This window comes from Halichoerus grypus, chromosome 2 (genome assembly GCF_964656455.1).
Source record: "Halichoerus grypus chromosome 2, mHalGry1.hap1.1, whole genome shotgun sequence".
Taxonomy (NCBI): domain Eukaryota; kingdom Metazoa; phylum Chordata; class Mammalia; order Carnivora; family Phocidae; genus Halichoerus; species Halichoerus grypus.
Window position 1 is genome coordinate 22,668,816 of NC_135713.1, and position 19,536 is coordinate 22,688,351.

General features: G+C 36.3%; 1 pseudogene; it reads left to right on the forward strand.

Moving 5' to 3' along the window:
* The first annotated feature begins 3,522 nt into the window (after positions 1 to 3,522).
* LOC118548516 (ectonucleoside triphosphate diphosphohydrolase 6 pseudogene) lies at positions 3,523 to 4,449 on the forward strand (annotated as a pseudogene).
* The last annotated feature ends 15,087 nt before the right edge of the window (positions 4,450 to 19,536 follow it).

The window sequence follows — 19,536 nt, forward strand, 5'->3', positions numbered from 1 at the left end:
TGGCTGAAAAAGAAAAAGATATGTCTCCTAAATGAGCAGAATTAAGAATGATAATTTGTCATTTCATCAGAAGAATAAAGAATAATGACAATTGTAAAGTATGGATTTATATAGCTCCTTAGTAGCTAATGGACTGGCTATATGGTCAGGAAAATGGACTCTAGATGACTGGAGGATGAAAGGAACCCTACTCTGGGCCCTGCGTTATGAAGAGGGGGTTTCAAACTGGGACAAACCTGTATTCCTCAAAACAAAGTCCTTACAAATTCAACAGCATCCAGGAATAAATAAGCGAAGGCTGTTATTCACTACTTGGAAGTGATCTCTTAGCTAGATGAGCCGTAATAGAGGCATTCAGGCACTACAAAGAGGGGGAGAGGCAGAAGGAATCTCTTTCTCAAAACCTCACTATCAAGCATGTGCCCTGTGTCCTTTCTTATTGCCTTCTGTAGGACAATTGCTGAACTATCAAAAACTGCACACCAATGGCATAAGCTGGAGTTTTATTCCTTCTAAACATATTTTTAAAATGTCTTCCAACTAAAACTATTGTTTCCTCTAGTTTATTTTTTTGAAGATTTTATTTATTTGAGAGAGAGCGCAAGCAGGAGGAGAGGCAGAGGGAGAGGGAGAAGCAGGCTCCCCACTGAGCAGGGAAGCCTGATGCAGGGCTCGATCCCAGGACCCCAGGATCATGACCTCAGCCGAAGGCAGACGCTTAACCTACTGAGCCACCCAGGCGCCCCGTTTCCTCTATTTTAAAGGCATATTTTTAGATGTTTAATTTTGAATAAAAATAATCCTACACTTTAAAGAGTCCTATATTTTATTTTTTATTTATTTTTTTATTTTTTTAAAGATTTTATTTATTTGACAGAGAGAGAGACAGCGAGAGAGGGAACACAAGCAGGGGGAGTGGGAGAGGAAGAAGCAGGCTTCCTGCCTAGCAGGGAGCCCGATGCCGGGCTTGATCCCAGGACTCTGGGATCATGACCTGAGCCCAAGGCAGATGCTTAACAAGTGAGCCACACAGGCGCCCCAGAATCCTATATTTTAGATAAAAGAAATTACACTAAAAGTTCTGATATCAGTGTTACCACTACTCCTATTAATTTAATATTTGCAGTGAGTTGAATATTGTTTAATCACTTCACGTGAACTCCCTTTAACTAAATTTCACAATTTTTTGAAAGAGTATTTTGTTTCTCAGTTTTTATAGAAGGTCACATACACTACAAAATTATTCTTTAATTCTCTTTTGGTTATGATTAAGTGGTTGTATAATAACATATTTGGCTGGCTTTTGTCCCAGTTCCTGAGAAGTAAACTCTAAATCCTTGGAACTTCCTTGGTGATAGGAATTTATTTATCGTTATTTAAGGTGGACTTCAAGCACACCTTATGGTTTATGCTGAGGTGGCTCAGGGTGGGCCCCAGCATAGTTTGTGCTATGGAGATAACTCAGGAGAGAGGTTGGCCATGCCAGAAAGGAAGACCAATCATGTGAGGCTTAGGGCTTTGTGTTACATGATGTCAGCCAGAGCTCTAAAGAGTGGAGAAGAGCTGGAATTTCAGTTCAATAGCATGACCAATGATTCCATCAACAACCTACAAGTAATGAAACTCCAACAAAAACCTTAGACAGTACAGCCTGGGTGAATGTTTCCTGTTTGCAATGCTGTGTGTTAATACATAGTGATGTGCTGAGAGGTTGTTACCTGAGTCCACAGGAGGAGAACAACAGAAGTTTTGTGTTTGGAATCCTCTAGGACCTTGTGCTATATTCTCTGCCTTCAGCTGGTTCTGATTTGTATCCTTTTGCTATAATAAAACTGTAATCATAAGTATAGCTCTTTCCTGAGTTCTGTAAATTGTTCTAGCAAATTATCCAACATGAAGAGGTGGTGAAAACTCTCCAATTTATAGCCAGCTGGTCAGAACTGGTTGTTGTCCAGGGACCCTCAGACTTGCAGCTGCTGTCTAAAGTGAGGGCTTGTGGAGGACCCTGCTCTTAATATATGAAGCCTGGCCTAAGTCTGGGTAGTTGGAGTTAGAAGTCTTTGCAACAGAAGAACAGTGAATTTAAACATATGATTTTACTTCATAATTTAAAAATATGTCATTAAGCCGAGTGAGATATTTAAGATCACTCAACTATGGTATGTTATCTACTATGAGTTTATGTGTGGTGTTTAAATACTGGAATTATATTAACATTATACACAGAACTATGCCTATTAGGTTAAAATATTTCCATGTGTTCAAGCTAAGTGTTGTTGTTAAAATTTATCTTTAATTTAAAACAAGTATAATTTGCTTCATTTAAAATTAAGTGTACAGACTGGGGGTTCTAGAGGGCAGGGGGCTGGAGGGATGGGTTGGCCTGGTGATGAGTATTAAAGAGGGCATGTACTGCATGGAACACTGGGTGTTATACACAAACAATGAATCATGGAACACTACATCAAAAACTAATGATGTAATGTATGGTGATTAACATAACATAATAAGAAAAATAAAAAATAAAGAGAAAAAAATAAAATAAAATTAAGTGTACTGAGGGAACGTGGCAGGAGAACTGGCAACAGCCTCCACCTACTTGCACCAAGGGAATGACACTGGCAACCATGGATAGCACAATGGAGACCATGCAGGGCTCATGTGGGAAATCAGAGATCTGAACAACCATTGGGTAAAGAAGTTCGGAAGGAAGTGTCTCTGCTACCACTGAATTCTGTAAAAGGCTTTGGAAACAACAGCAAAAATGAAATGATAAAGTGCATTTGAATTAGAGAGAGAAGCTCAGGACTCATGTTTGTCCTCTGCCATGCACTAGCAATGCAATCTTCACTAAGGCACAGACCTCAGACAAAGAAATGAGAAAATACAAAATAATGGGAGCCTGAAGATGATGAAGAAAACATCACCTCTGGGCCTGTTTGTGTGTCTGTTTATCGATGTGATGTACATCAGGGGGCAGTGGTCTCTGTTATTCAGAACTTCTTCAGCATCATCGAGGTGGCTGTGGGGACAGGGAGGGTCCAGTGGGGCCACATTGACCTCCCCACAGCTGGAAGTGGTCATGAGGTCCTCTACAGGATTATGTCTGGCATGGGAATACCTGGTACCCACATGTTCATCTTCTAGTTTGCACAGAGCCCAGAGAAGCCCCCAATTTGAGCCATAAAAGCTTCAAAGCACTGACATCAGTCCTTTCTGCTTATTCTTATGATCTTGGAAGAGCAACAAGAGATGATGTTAAACAAGAAATTCATTTTGTCAGGGCGCCTGGGTGGCTCAGATCGTTAAGCGTCTGCCTTCGGCTCAGGTCCTGGTCCCAGTGTCCTGGGATCAAGCCCCGCATTGGTCTCCCTGCTCAGCAGGAAGCCTGCTTCTCCCTCTCCCACTCACCCTGCTTGTGTTCCCTCTCTCGCTGTGTATCTCTCTGTCAAATAAATAAATAAAATATTTAAAAAAAAAGAAATTGATTTTGTCTTCTGGAAGGTCACCTCTTTGTTCCTCATGAGAATAGCAAAGTTATACCTATTATTAGGAGAAAAGGCTCAGAAGCAACTACAAGAGACACAGGGTGAAAGAAGTTTTGAAGGCATCTCCTTTCCTGTAGGAGATGGCTATGTTTCCATTGTGAATGGAATAGATGAAGGTATTTCAACATGGGTCACCGTCAGTTTCCTAACAGGCAGTTTAAAGCCCCCAGGAAGAAGCAGCATAGGCATGCTGGATTTGGGGGCAAGATGCACTCAGGTCATCTTACTTCTAAGAGTTGAGAGCACCCTTCTGACATCCCCAGTTGGTAGCATAACATCATTCCAGATATTTAACAGAACCTATAATCTCCATTTCTACATCTACTGGGTCTTGTATTGATGTTAGTAAGACTCTTGAGTTGGGATGGTATAGAAAAAAATCTGCTAAAGGTGGAAAGGCGTTGATCAGCCCTGGTTTGTCTCCCAGTTTCGAAGGAGAATAGGGACATGTTGGAATAATATATAGGCTCTCAGGACAGAAGGTGGGTTAGCCTCCAAGAGTTGTGTGCTGGCAGAGGGGCAGAAATCCTTTAAAACAAAATGAGCAAAATGGAAGGAGTGAAGAATTTGAATTTTTATGCATTTTCCTACCATCATGACTTTGCAGCAAAATTTGGCCTTACAGATGCAGAGAAAGGAGGCAGTCTTGTGGTTGTAGACTTTGAAACTCTAGTCAAGTGTGTGGGTTAGACAATGGAGACTCATCCACAGAACAACCCTTTTGTATGTACATGTGGATTTCACCTATGTCAGCTTGCTACTGCAAGCATTCATGTTTCTGGGGAACAAAATGCTAAAGCTGACTCAGAAAATTAACAATGTTAAGACTAGCTATGCCCTGGAAGCCATTTTTCATTACATCGACTCACTGAACCGACAGAAAAGTCAAGCCTCTTGGTAGCCCAGCTTCTCAGCTTCCTGTTGCCAAGCTGCCCTATTTCCCCCATTTCTCAGTCAACACTCAGATTTACCTTGGGACATTCTCTCCAAAGTGGTGACAGTCTCCATGAGAACAACAAACATTGTAAGATGAATAAGTTCTTTCACAAGGATTACACATATCAAATCATCATATTATATACTTTACATTTATTCTGATTTTATTTGTCAGTTATACCTCAGTAAAGCTGAAAAAAGTCAAAGCCAGAAACAGATATTGCACGCAAGAGAGGAATGAAGACATGTTTGTTGATACATCTGTCCTTGAGGTTTATAGCACAGTTTGCCTCTATCTTCCTACTATATTCCTTAGAATGGATTTTGAAGCATGGGTAAAGAGTTAAACGTTTTTTTAAATTTTATTTTATTATGTTATGTTAATCAACATACATTACATCATTAGTTTTTGATGTAGTGTTCCATGATTCATTGTTTGTGTATAACACCCAGTGCTCCATTCAATATGTGCCCTCTTTAATACCCATCACCAGATTAATCCATACCCCCACCCCCTTCCACTTTAACTCTTTTAAAATAAACAAACAGAGAAGAACAGTACACCTTTGTGGAACTTCCTCCCTAGCCTGGTCTGTCAGCTAGCTGGACATCAGCCAATGTGATTTTATCCTTGATTTAACTGTTGAAGTGTTGGAAGGGCCTACAACATAGCCTAACACCCTCCTCCCTTCTAACCTGTGCAGACTTGCCCCAGAGACTAGCAGAGTTCTCCGTGTGACAGTTCTTGGGTTGGGCTTTATCTTCTGCACCTGGGCAGCACTGCAGCCTCACTGTGGAATGGCAGCTTTGTCTCATGTGACATGAAGACCAGAGAGTAGGGAGAGGTTCCAGAGGAAGGAGTAAAATGCAGGTCCAGGTCTCAATGCCTCTGTCTATCAGTTGTCTAGAAGTGGGCCATGGACCAGACAGGGGCAAAGTAAAGATGTTCAGGCCAGTGACACTCAGCTTCCCCCTCCACACATTCCCCTCTGTCTCCAGGGTTATTGCTGCTGTGGCAGGGCATCCCTGTGATGCAGGAGTCTTTTATTGTTCTCCCTGCTACCTGCCTGGTTTCTTCCTGGAGGAGTAGACCTCTACATTTTCTGAGTGGGGAGGTTCTATTGACTGTCCTGGTTGCTCTCAGCAGGAGCCAAGTAAAAGCAAAACACACACACACACACACACACACACACACACACACACACGGCCCTCTAAGAAAGATGGATTGGATATGGAGTAGACTCCTATGAACTTTGTGACTGAACATGTTTATCTCTTCCTTGGGTGTGGACATGCACAATTATCCAAATGTCTTCCTCAAATCCTTGGCTGGTTTGGTTTGGAGCTACCTGACAGAGCTGTCACTATAAACAGACATGTGGATCCCAAGGAAGAGGGTTTGGGGGGTTGCAAAATATCACTTTGTAGACCCTCATATGCCCCGACTGGTCAAAACCAGTGCTTAAATGTGAACGTGATGTTGAGAGTCAATTGCTGTTAAAAATATTTATAGTTGTGGTGCTTCAGTTTCCAGGTCTTTGAGTGACATCTCTGTAGTGTAGGTGCTGAGTGGCTCATGGAGGAGTTATGTCCGACAGTGCCGCCTTTTCTGGAAACTGACTCTGTCCAAGTGCATCCCTACCAGGAGCCACCTTTGCAACCAAGCAATGGCAAAAAACGCTGGGGACCCCGTTGCACTTCTCATCCATAGATTCCAACTCAGGGGTCTGCCTGAATCAGAGTCCCAAGCATCATCCTCTCTTTACTCTCTCTGGTGTCTTGAGCCACAGCCAATTCACCTGCTGGCACAGAGATATCCTTGGTACTTGTCCCTACTCATCCTGTGTCCTGCTGGGTGACCCTCCTTCATCAGCAGGCAGAAGTCTGTTCCTTGGGACACTTAGTCTATTCATTCTTCTTAAATGTGGTTTAGGGTCTTCCCGTCCAGCCCTTAGAGTCATTCATGCAGTGAATGTACAATAAGAATAAGCTGAACCTTGTATGTTCCATCTAAAATAAAACGGTTTATAAGGGAAAAGAAATAAAGTGTTTCTAATAAAAGTTGCTCAAGCAAGAGCAATACTTGTCAAAAAATGTATTAAATGTTTAGTTCTTTAGTGAATAAATTACAGAAACACCTTTAAACAATATGTAAAGGTCTACAGCTTGAGATTTAAAGTTAAATATATATTTTTTGAGACTCAACCACGTATAACCTCAGGATCTAACCCTATTGCCCATAGTCTTATATTTCACACAACATCAACTTTACTTTCAATAAGATGTCATAAATATATTTATCAGAAAAGAAAGTAAAACTTAGAACTATGCTAATTGGGTCATTCTTTGCCAAAAGAGTTGGAGAATGGGACCATTTTGAACAGACAGTGGGTTTGTTCTTAACTGCTATAGGGTGACCTATGAGAAGTTAAACTTCTCCACAGAGAAGAGAAAGAAGTTCCTGAATTTCAAAGATAGAATAATTTCTATAGTTCAGAAAAATGAGGCAGTAGTTGTCCTTCCTCTATTCTGAATAAAGGTCATTGATGTCGTTAAATTTTGCTGCAACATTTCTGCAAGTAAAAAAGCATAAATGATTCAAGGAGTTACCAGAATAAGAATTCATTTCTTCTTCCAACATTATTTTATATATTTCTATTAGGGCTTTTTTTTAAATTTCAACTAATGGAACTATGAATGGAGTCAGATCAAACAAACAAACAAACAAACAAACAAAAGGATTCAGAGTCCCCTCCTAAGGTAGAGGCAGGAGAGCTAGCGATCAGAAAGGCTTACAGACATCCCTGAGAAGCTAAGTGGCAGTTTCTCTTTCTATATCTTGCTGGTCACCTTGACATTATTCCTCTTCCATAAGGGCAACTCAGTCCACACAGCAAAAGAGTCTATTCAGATCTTATGAGTTTACAAATTAAACATCCATGTGCCATGAGAAACTGTTTCTGACATCACCAATTAAAAATTCCTTGGGAAGAAATTCTTATCGTTTTTGTGGAAGGGAGGTACCTATTTCTTGTCCTGTTAGGTAGGACTGAACAGATGGAGTGGAGTCTCTGCAACTAAAGGATTTTGATCCTATCACGATAGCAGTGTTTGAAGCCAAACTCATACTCACCCTTCAAAAGAATTTCTGGTAGTCATGTATGGGAATTTTATTAATATAATTATATCATTGGTGAAGAAAGGAAATATTTTTATTAAAAGTAGAGTCCAGTGATTAACCGATTTTTTCCTCTTTTCATATATTAGCTATATTGCCTCTAATCATTAATCTGTAATAACAAAGAGGATTTAAAGTTAACCTCATATAATCATAGATTTCAATAGGGAATCTGGTGTTTTGTATATTCCTCCTGTAATATGATTTCATTGAACTTTCTTAAAGCTTATTCTCTTCACTTAGATCACATCTGCATCACCTGCTTGTTTTTTTCCCTTAGGATTCAGGATTGTTTTAATAATAAGCCTCCCAAATCCCTAACACAATGTGCTTGGTAAAATAAAGTGAAAAGAGGAGATGAAGCAATCCATAGAGAAAGAAAACAGATTTTCCTATGTGCCTTTTCAGCCCACAATGTGTTGATGAGCTGGATAAATGAAAATGTGTGTATGTGTATGTGTTTGTTGCTTTTAAGGTTGTTTTCTGACTACTAACATTCAAATTTTGACTTTATCCCATCCTTCATATATGCTTAATTGATGTGCATGTGTATATATATATATATATATTTGATAGGTGATTTGATTTAATTTAATAGGTCATTATTAGGAGACCAATATAAATGTATCTACTAAGCATTCAAATGATCACTGAGATAATGCGATTAAAAAATTCACCTGTGTAGAAGAATCCTGAATCCTTTCTGTAGTTAAGGTAGCTCTCCATAATCTAAAAAATAAACCCCCAAATTTCAATGTCTCAGCACAAGGGAAGTTTACTTGTCACTCAAATAGCTAGCTAATCTGGGTATATTCCTGTTTGATGTGAGATTATCTCGTCTGTGGGGTTATTTAGGAAACAGGTTGCTTCCAGACTGCTCTGCTGTCCCCCAGAAACTCAAGAGTCTTCTGTCCTCAGGCCTCAAAAGGGTAAAGAGAAAGCAAGAGGCAGGCTCCTGTGATTCTTAACTAACTTCACCTAGACACGTTTCACTCACTTTACTTTCATCTTCACTTTCATTGGAGACAGGTCTTATTACCACCACAGAAAGGGTCTAGGTAATGTCACCTCTAGCTGAGAAGCCACTTCCCAATGAGAGCTGTATAACATGAAAAGGGGAAAAAGATTTTGTTGGAAATCAACATGTTGCATCCTCCATAAAAGTAACCAGGAAAGTTAAAAGAAGCTTCCCAGCTTGAACAGAGTTAACCAATCTCAACTTTGTACAAAGCTTAGCACTCACCAAGTCTGAACTCTGACTCTAAATTTTCTCTCTGATATGAAATTGTAATAAAGTGAAACATAGATAATACATAGCACCATTAAGATTCTCTTAATTGGGAGTTGTTCTGGACAGCAGACTGTCACTCAGTGGATAGACACGTACTTCTTCATTTTGCTATTATATTTGCCAAACTAGAACTTACCCTATATAGTAATAGAATACAGTACACAGTAACAGTACACTAATTAATTAATGTAGTTGATATACAGGTATTGTTTATGAGTTACAATGTATTGACCAATGCCACAGAATTTGCAAATAAAACAATCTATCACATAGATTATAGTTTATAAGATTAAGATAGTTTGAATTTAACTACAAGTTCATTAAAACTTCATTTAAATAAATATTGCATATATAGTAATATGTACATTTGGGTAATTTTTATTGAATTCTACATACACACATTTCTGTTTTGATTTTATTATTTTAATGTTTGGATGTATTATATATTTATATGTTTTGTTATACACTTGTTCTTATAACTTTCCTCATTATTACTATCTTAATGCTTTTATACTCCACCTTACTATTACTCTCTCTGCTATCAATTAAATTCATTAAATATTACGAGTGGGCAGATTTTTAGTAGAAATACTTTGAGATAATTTGAAATCCACTAGGATTTTGGCTTCTAAACTACAGTATGGAAAATGGTAAATAGACTGCTAAGGAGAGACATAGCAAAAACTCATTAAAAACGTTAATTAGCAAGCTGAATCTTTCTGACATACCCACTTCACTAATCTGCTAGCTAAACACATCATAAAAATGTGCTTGCGTTGGAAGTGAGCAAATATCCAGAGGAAGGTTGTTATGAATTTCCAGATTACTTTCAATTAACTGGATGCAGAACGATCTAGAATATGAACGGTTGTGTTATTGAAATTGTATTGTAAGTCCCTAAATGAGCCACAGGGCCAGTCGCTGTTCCTGAGGCAGTACGGCTGCTTCTGTTTCTTCTCACCCGTCTCCTTACCCTCTTTCTACAGAACCATTTATTTAGTGTACAGGTTCTGGTACTTTTATTACATCAGCCTTCACATTTTTATTTTTTATTTTTTTTAAAGATTTTATTTATTTATTTGACACAGAGAGAGAGAGAGAGAGAGCACAAGCGGGAGAGCTGGAGAGGGAGAAGCAGGCTTCCCGCTGAGCAGGGAGCCTGACATGGAGCTCCATCCCAGGACCCTGGGACCATGACCTGAGCTGAAGGCAGACGCTTAATGACTGAGCCACCCAGGCGCCCCCATCCTTCATATTTTTTTAAAAAGATTTATTTATTTATTTATTTATTTATTTATTTATTTATTTATTTATTTTAGAGAGAGAGAGAGAGAGAGAGCTGAGCAGAGGGAGGGGCAGAGGGAGAGAGAGAATCTTAATCAGGCTCCACACTCCACACTCAGTGGGGAGCCTGACACGGGACTCAATCTCATGACCCCGAGATCATGACCTGAGCCAAAATTAAGAGTAGGACAGTTAACTGACTGAGCCACCCAAGTGCCCCTCACGTTTTGTTTTTTATTGCATCCACATTATTACAAATTTTACATTATTACATATTACAAATTTTATCTCTTCTACTAGATAGAAAGTTCTGTGAAGTCAGGGATTAAATTTTTTCTTGTTACCAGAAATCTGTTTTGGAAAGTGTTGAATCTGAGAATAAGTGTAGATGTTGCACTAGGCCTTTAAAACTTTGTTCAGGAGGTGAAAGATGGTATCTGGCTCCCAGATAGGTCTTCCTTGCATGTGTGTGTGTGAAAGAGTGTATGGAGGGAGTTATATCTTCCTAAAATAAATTAGATGAATTTCTTTATTTTTAATTTCTTAAAAAATTGATATAAAGTATAAAGAAGATAATGATAAATAATTTAATATTCTCTAAGTTGGGAATCCCAAGGTTTAGACAGTGAAGATGGCAACTCATAGGTTTTTAGTCAGTCTCTAGCCACAAATCTAAATCTTTATTATTAGTAAATCTAAATTTTTACTTTATTAATAGTGAAGTTTATATCTTAAGTTTATATGTCCATCTTCTGTTTTATTTCTTTCTATCTCTCTGTCTCTCTATATATATAAAAAATAAAGAAATTCATCTAATGTATTTTAGGAAGATAAAGCTGCGTCCATACACTCTCTTTCACACACACATACACAATTTTAAGGCATTGGTATCTCTCTCTCTCTCTCTCTCTCTCTCTCTATATATATATATATATATAACCAATGCCTTAAAACTTTTAACTGTTTAGTGAATTTTCCTCAAATCTTGAAAAAAAATGAGACATAGAATGGTCTGAAACAACACTAGTGGATGACTTAAAATTTTAATTTTAGTAAATTGAAGGACAGGACCTTTACAGCAGCAAGTCATATGAGATCATGGGCTCCACTTTCTGGAGTTAGGAGATTGATATTTGACAGGGCACATGAGCACCTTAGTAACTAAAACTATGATGAACTTTGTAGCTGACCATGACCATTTATGCAAATATTTTTATTAAGTTGGCATTGTGGAAAGAAGCAAGGATTTATAGAGAAGAAAGAAGACTCCTAACAAAGCATTTTCTCTACTGAAGATTAGAAATATGTATTGCAAGATTTAGCCTAGTTGTTCAGGAAGTTGTGAAGACTGAAATTTAGACTGCAAAGAGCTAAATTCCAGGTGGACCACAGGACACTATGGTGTGCATTTCCTGCAGTGCAGTGCTGGACGAGATACCTCAACTTCAGTCCATGAGTGTGATGTTCTTAGGTCAGGGAGGAAACCTCAGAAGAGCTTTTCTCCACCATCTATCTGGCCTATCCTTGGACACAACTGTCACCTGATCAATGAGGTCCCAATATTGTCATATTATGTGAATTACAGAATCTCTGAGTATAGGTTTAGATTTAAAATATTTGCTATGTGATTACTTCCTTAATTTGAAGCATGCCAGTCTATGCCCAACACCCCTAGATTTCTACCTGACATTCTGTCAATTTGATGCCGCAGGAAATGGCAATCTGTTGGTTTGACCACCTTTCCCTCACTGACAGATGAATAATATTCCATTGTATGCATTTACTACATTTGCTTTATCCTTTCATCCATTGATGAGCCTTTGTGTTCTTATCATGTCTTGGCCATTGTAAACAATGCTGCAATGAACAAGGGGGTGCAGATATCTCTTAGAGATGATGATTTCATTTCCTTTGGATAAACAGCCAGAAGTGGGATGGCTGCATCCTACAGTAGTTCTATTTTTAATTTGTTTAAGAAACGTCCATAACTGTTTTTCATAGTGGCTATATCAATTTATATTCCCACCAACAGTGCACTAAGTTCCCTTTTCTCCACATGTTCAACAACACTTTTTATCTCTTGTCTTTTGATAAGAGACATACTAACATGTGTGAGGTGATATCTCATTGTGCTTCTGATTTTTACTGATGTTTAGTGATACTGAGCATCTTTTCATGTACTAAGGAGACAAATTCATAAATACATTTCTAAGGCTGATGTCCAAAAGATTACTGCCAATGTTTTCTTTTAGGAGTTTTATTGTTTCAGGTTTCACATTTGGGTCTTTGTGTATTTGTAATTTTAACCTCTTTTCAACTTTGTTGAAATTTTTCTCTGCTATCTGATAAGTACCCAAATTATTTGTTATATAACATATGGCCATTTGGGTGTTTTATCTATCATCTATCTATCTGTCATTCATTCATTCATTCATTCATCTATTTATCGATTTATTTATTTAACTTTCTTCCCTATATGTCATGAATGCTGTTTCCCTTTATCCACTAGATTGCCTTATGTATTTATATTAGTTATTTTAAATACAAATGTGGTAATTCCAAGATCTATGTTATCTATTCTATTGACTGTTTCCTTTCTTGATGATGAGCCATGGTGTTTTGCTTCTTTTGTGCTTTGTAATTATATTTTTTCACTTGAGTGCCAGGTATTTTGGAACTTAAGTAGATAATATCTGTGTACAAAAATTTCAGGTATTCTCTTCTGTCAAGTTGAATCCTATATGAGGCAGTCAAGTTCATGCTAAAATAGCTCTATTCACTATTATTATTATCAGCATCAACAACACCAACAGTTGGCTTAGGTTAGATTCAGGTCGTTTATTGCATATTTCAAATTATTTGAATTCAGGACGAGAAACTTCTATTTTTGCTGGATATCTTATTTCATTTAGCTTTTCTTGCCTTCATCTTCCTGCTAGTCCTGGGCAATTACAAACCAGGAGAGATCTCTCTCTCAGTTCTCCTGCTTCTCTTCCACATGTAGATATCCAGGATTTAATACTCACTATAAGATTCAGAGAGACATTTCCTGTTACTAATGGGCCCCAAGACTGGTATTTAGCAAAGTCTGTCACCTCTCCTACTATTTCCGCACCTGTAGAGGGCTGCTGGTTTGGATTAAGTAAAAATTTAAAGTGTCTATGGTGTTTATCTCAGTTTTCTAGCTTACCACAATAGTTCTTCAGGTATGATATTTATACCTCACAGGGAGTTCTCTCTTGGGGTCCTTCTTTGCCTTCATTTTTCCCATGAGCACTTAGGGAAGACCAATGGAAAAAACTGTCTAATTTTTAAAGTCTTACCTTAAATCAATTACTCTAGAGAGTTTTTGCTCTTATGCTAGTTCTCACTTTGCCATTAAAAGGGTCATTAGCTTTCTCATCTGATTTCTTCTTACACAGATCTTTTTTTCTTCTCTCTGTTGCTCCATCAAAGATAAAAGCAGCTATGGGCCTCTTTGTTGACAAGACGTATTCATCGAATTGCACATTAGTTCATTGGTGTTCTTTGTGGCATGAGCTCTCTTACATGCTTTAAAAATGGTTCTGTTGGTTTTCTACCTTGTTTGCATTGTTAGAAAGCATTCATAGTTCTCTTATGACTTCCTACATAATAGCAGGATGTGAACTTTCTCTTGGCTTCATTTGTGACGAAATTCTAAAGATTATGTTGCAATTCACTAATGTGCTTTGTGTAGTCTATTGTTTCTCAAATTCCTAATTGTATGTATTATATAAATTTTATCCAAGATTTCTAATTTTTCAAAATGTATTTACCTACCACTGCTCATATCTGTATAAATTTTTGATTAATAAATTCAGTCTATAAGTTTTTAAGACAAATATCTTTAATTTTACCTCCACAAACATCTTCAATAATCTTAATATATTTTTCAAATTGTTAAGTAACATTATTATTGTCTGTTGTGAATTTATATTTTAATTATAGAATCCATTAGCTATCTTTCTTAGAATTAGGTTTTGCTCTTATTTATAGATTTTTTTTCCCTTTCTCATTATTTTAAATTTCTGTCTCCTTAGCATTAGCTACTCTCCCCTCTCCCTCCCTCCCTTCCTCCCTCCCTCTGGTGTTCTCCCTTAAATTTAGCTTGTGAGCCTGGATCCAGTTTTTCATCTGTGTATGAAGTGTATTTAGTATTTATTATGCTGCAAGAGCCAAATTTCTGGCCACCTTTGCACATGTGGTACTGACGCCTCTCTAGACAGTGGCATAAGTGTGCTCATTAGTTTTTTTAATTCTTCTTTTGTTGTTGTCGATATTCATCTGTTTTTATGAGCCTGGATTTGTAACTTTATTTTATGTGTTATCCATCATTGTAATATATTGACAGCAAAAATGATTATCAATGGGTGAATTCATAGCACTACTTTGGACGCACTAACTATTCTTCTTCTTCTTCTTTTTTTTTACCATCCTTCTTTTAACTGTATTTTTTCCAAGAAGCTCAATAGAAATTTTCTTAACACACTATGTATATATATATATATATATATATATATATATATATATGGCAGCCACAGAGTCTGAGCATAATAAACCATAATGCTATAATGTCATAAAAAGGTCAAGGCTCATGGAAAAGCAGACTAAATAAATGCTGATTACACAAAACGTTTGCTCTTCTCTCTGACTTTTTCTTCACTATGGTCATATGCAAGGCCATGTGGGCAAAAAGTGATAGTTAATTTCTTTACTTTGCATTTAGACTTTTGACTCAATGCTGCTCCAGTGTCTCCTGGATAATTTAGAAAACTTTTGCTTAATAACTCTGGCGAAACGGGCATTTTAATTTTCTGAGGCTTTCATTAGTTAGAGGCAGCAATTTAGGAATACCCACGGATAACCTATGAAACAGTTAAATGCTAGTGTGAGATATTGAAACAAAAAACCTTAAAAAGATGTAGAGAAAAGTAACATTTACCAAAATAATTCAAATCTCCTACTTATACACAAATGCTTTCTTGAGCTTTGGTTGCTTTGATTTTCACACTGAATCTTACACTATTTACTGAATTGAATTTCTGAATATGTCAGCATTTTTATTCACTAGATGATGAAATAACTAAAAAAAAATTGAGCTAGTAAGTTGTATAAAAATTCAGATATCTTACAAATCTTTAGAAAAGGTGACATGTGTTTCCAGTATATAGTAGTGAAAATTTATAGCCTACAAGTAGGGAAACTACAAAAAACCCAAGAAGGTAAATAAAAATCATAATACAAAAGAGCTAAAATGTACATTTAACATTTAAGTAAATAAAAATCATAATACAAAAGAGCTAAAGTGTACATTTAACATTTAAGTAAATAGAAATCATAATACAAAAGAGTTAAAATGTACATTTAACAAGTGAGAAAACTAATAATACAGACTTCTCAGCATCCTCATTTTTTTCCTTTATTTCATCTACTCTGAAAAACAAAAGAAGATAACATCAACATTTTAGACTTTATTCTCTAATACCTACTCAAATTTGTTTATTGCTCGTTAGCATTCAGCTGAATTTCATGCCAACCAAAATCTAAATCATGCTTAAAAATCAGGGAAATGCACTCTAGAATTAATTTTATAAATTAAAACCAAATATCATAGTTTTAAAAATATAGAAGAAAAATGCAAAAAAAGTACTTCCATTTTTGTTCTGGAGTGAATTTAAAATATAACACATTGTATTTTATATTAAAACACCAAAATTAGGTATTATGGGATATTGCTGTGGTAGCAGTCCCCGGTTTTTCGTACCCTTGTCTGTCCGTACACTTGTACAGTCCTCTCCTACTCTGATCCTAGGGTTGCCTGTGTGACTTGTTTTGGCCAATGTGACAGTAACAAATCCACTGGGAGCAGAAACTTTAAGCTTGCTCACTGGGGCTTGCTGTCTTGATACTTACCACTTCTTCCACCAGGTGTAAACAGCCCGGCTAATCTGCTGGAGACTGAGAGACATTTTTGAGAAGAAACAAAATCTATATTCCTGTCCAAAATAAAATATCCTTTATCCCACTGGGCATGAATGATCAAAAAAAGATCGTTGGTAGAGTACCTAGTATATACCCTAAATTGGGCTAAATGCATATTCAAATATTCATTATTCTGGAATTTTTAGTGCCAGGAAAATAATAAAATGGGCCTTAAGATATATACAATATTTGGGGAGAAAGAGGAAGCACACAATGCAACTGGATGAAAAAGCAGAGTATAAAAGCTAATAGATTCTTAAATTCCACATATGAGTGAAATCATATGATATTTGTCTTCCTCTGAATGACTTATTTCACTTAGCATAATACACTGTAGCTCAATTCACCACTCTAGTGGTTGCAAATGACAAGATTATATTCTTTTTGATGACTGAGTAATATCCCATGGTATATATACACCACTTCTTTTCCCATTCATCTGTTGATGAACACTTGGGCTCTTTCCATATTTTGGCTATTGTGGACATTGCTGCTATAAACATTGGGGTGTAGCTGCCCCTTTGAATGACTATGTTTGTATCTTTTGGATAAATACCTAGTAGTGCAATTGCTGGATTGTAGGGTAGCTCTATTTTTAACTTCTTGAGGAACCTCCATACAGTTTTCCAGAGTGGCTGCACCAGATTGCATTCCCACCAACAGTGTAAGAGAGTTCCTCTTTCTCTGCATCCTCATCAACATCTGTCATTTCCTGACTTGTTAATTTTAGCCATTCTGACAGGTGTGAGGTGGTATCTCATTGTGGTTTTTATTTTTATTTCCCTGATGCCAGGGATACTGAACATTTTTTCATAGGGGAAGGGAAGGAAAAATAAGATAAAGACAGGGAGGCAAACCACAGGAGACTCTTAACTCTAAGAAACAAAGTGAAGGTTGTTGGAGGGGAGGTGGGTGGGGGAATGGGATAAGTGGGTGATGGGCATTAAAGAGGGCACTGGATGTAATGAGCGCTGGGTGTTATATGCAAATAATGAATCACTAAATTCTACCCCTGAAATTAATAATACACTATACGTTAAATTGAATTTAAATATTTTTTTAAATGCTAATAGATTCATTGTAGATGCAGTGTAGGTAACAAAAGCAAAAGGATAGGATATCTCACATATCTTTGTCTCCAAAAAACAGGTAAGAGGATAGATCAAATAATGAACATTAAAACAATTCATGGGGTAACTGGGTGATAGGAAGTAAGGAGGGCACTTGGAGTGAGTACTGGGTGTCATGGTAACTGATAAATCACTAAATTCTACTTCTGAAACTAATAATGCACTGTATGTTAATTAAATTGAATTTAAATTTAAAAATATGAAAAATAAATAAATAAATAAAATAATTCAACAAAGCTCAACTTCATCCCTCCCAGGTAAAAACAAAATGGTTTTAAAAGTAATAATATTCATGATTGCTATATTTTATATGCCACTTTGGTACTATAAAAATTACTTTATACATCTACATTGTACCAAAATTATATATTACACAAATAGAAAAACTATATTTTGATCAAAAATATAATCTGTTCAAAGTTCAGAGAAACTTCACTTACTTTGATAATTATAAGAATGGAGGATACTGAGAAACATTATCTGATCAATCATTTGTGTTTTTAATGAGTCATTTAAATAATAGAAATGATAGTTCTCATGAAAATACAAATAAATCATAAAGGAATATATATTGGTGCTGAAATGGGCATTACAGGTTGTCTGGTTTCATAATATCATCTTTCATACACAGAAACTACAGCATAGAGAATATTGGTGGATTTTTCAAGTTTGTATTCAAATAGTGGCAGAGTTTGTCTGCTTACTTCCATCAAATTTTGTTTCAGATTTCTTTAATGTATAAACTTTTAGTAGCCTGAAATCTGAGCAAAGCCCTTTAGAATTTGAGTGTAATGCCCTAATCTCTGTAATTTAACTGTTTCAATATTTTTAAATGGCCTTTAGACCCCAGAAATAGATTTCAAGGCAGAAGGAGACACTTTATTTTAGACCAACAACTTAATGTCTCTTGGCTTTCATAGACCTGATGAGTCCTCATATTGCAAGTTGGCTTAAATGCAACATTTAAATGAATGGACAGTAGAAGCTAGCCAACTGCTGGTAAAATATCTGCTTTTGCTTTTGGCATTCCTCCTGCAGTTTTTATGCCTGCTTAGTGCCTCTGAGGTCTGAGTGACAATGACCCAGACTTTTCTAAACCAGTAAAAGAAATTCATGTTTTATAATGAGAGAGCCCAAGTGCTCTCACATAGGATTGTTCAAGTCCTACTGCTTGCTTTCGTTGTGGCTTTGGTGAACCAGTTTTATGTGTCAGTATATTATCTGTAAACACAGCAGTAGAGAGAGCAAAGACAACACTTATCCAGCACCACAGCTGCAGCAAGAGAAATTCTTTGGACAACAAATGTACTTGTAGCTTAAGTACGTGTGTTAGAAATGGAAAGGCATTAATTCTACCTTATGGTTTTTAAGCAAAGTTGACCAGATGTTCTACTTTGGCTGATTACTTTATTTAGTTAAATATCCTTGTAACTTGATTGTTTCTAAATGTTTATTTACTCCTATTTTTTGTTAATCTACTTAATGCTTTATATTTGAAATGAAATATTATTAGTTACTATATTCTAGTTTATATTTTTATTTTCCACCTGCTATTTGTCTAGTAATCATCATGAAATCAAAGGGTGTTTTGGGTGGAGTTTTTTGTTCCTTTGTTTGTTCTGTTTTGTTGTAAATGAGATGCTTTTAAAAAATTACTGAGTAAGTTATGTCTAATTTCTGATAGCACGTATTAGGCAAGTCTAGAATTTAAAACTGTATAGCTCTTTATAGACAAATCTTTCTCTTTACTTAAAAAACTGACTACTCTCAGGAAGTGGAACTTTCTGTCAATATTTGTTAAATCAGACTATAAGCAAAAATACTTATAAATAATAAATAAATCAGACTACTTATAAAAAATAAAGTATAAAATACTTATTAAAAAAATAAATCAGACTATAAGCAAAGATAGAGAAGTTGACATTGGAATTGTTAAACTGAGTGAAATCACCAAATGAACATTCTCATTTATTTATTTTGTTTAAACAAAATAGATGTTTCCCCCATGTCCAAAACAAAACAAAACAAACAAACAAAAGCAGAGCAAAAAAGGGCATGTTGACAAAATATGTCATCTGTTAAAATAAGTTGTTTCAGTGGTTTTCAAAAATTAAAGCAACCAAAATGCATATGTCATCTCTTGAAAAGGTAAACAAAGTTTCATGT